The sequence below is a fragment of the Marmota marmota genome, unplaced genomic scaffold (genome assembly GCF_001458135.2).
Source record: "Marmota marmota marmota unplaced genomic scaffold, marMar, whole genome shotgun sequence".
NCBI classification, from domain to species: Eukaryota; Metazoa; Chordata; class Mammalia; order Rodentia; family Sciuridae; genus Marmota; species Marmota marmota.
This window is the reverse complement of record NW_025999870.1, coordinates 921,288-922,305: the sequence shown is the minus strand read 5'-3', so window position 1 is coordinate 922,305 and position 1,018 is coordinate 921,288.

The following is a 1,018-nucleotide window of genomic DNA, read 5'->3' as shown; positions in this document are numbered from 1 at the left end:
CATATCATATTTCATACATTTGATTCAAGAGGGTTATGAACTCCCATTTTTATCCCGTATACAGATTGCAGAATCACATCGGTTACACATCCACGTTTTTACATATTGCCATACTAGTGTCTGTTGTATTCTGTTGCCTTTCCTATCCTCTACTATCCCCCCTCCCCTCCCCTCCCCTCCCATCTTCTCTCTCTACCCCATCCTACTGTAATTCATTTCTCTCCCTTGTTTTTTTTCCCTTTCCCCTCACTTCCTCTTATATGTAATTTTGTATAACAATGAGGGTCTCCTTCCATGAAAGGGAGAAAGAAGGGAAATTGCATGGAAATGGAAGGTGTAAACTACTTTACTTATTCTGACTTATACTTAATCTGATGTATACTTTTTTCAGAGCACAGAAAAAATATAAACAACAAAAACAGAAGAAAAAATTGAAAGTTTTCACATCATTTTAGAAACCCAGCTTAATCTTAATGAAAAACATGACAGAAATTGAACACAACAAAAGACTGGGTTTTTGAGTGTTAGAGTCTGTAAACAAGTCAAAATAACACCTGGCTTTTTGCCAGGGGAATGTTAGAGTTCCTAAACAAGTCTGGATGGTGCCTGGCAAAATGCCAGAGGGAGTGGTTTGAGAAGTAACAAAAGCCAGCCATTAAGTGTGGAGATTCCTGATTGGTTGACTGCTGTATCTAGTTTATGTTAATTAGATAAGCTGTGTGGAATGTATAAATACTGCTCCTGTCCTACAATAAACGGCTCCCACTCCTGCTGTATCAATGTACACAAGTTGTTCCTCACCCCCCCCCCCCTTTGCTGCAGCCGGACTGCGGCAGATGGTGGCCCTTTGGGGAGCCCCAGGACACTCGGGAGTAAGTGACAAAAACAAAAAGCTGCCCGTCCGTAGATAGGACGGGAGCAAATCTGCTTGTCCCTAGGCAGATAGGGCGAGAGGAAAAATGGCCATTTCGAGAAAATGGAGAAGATTGATACAGTATGTTTGTGTCTTGTTTTGTCT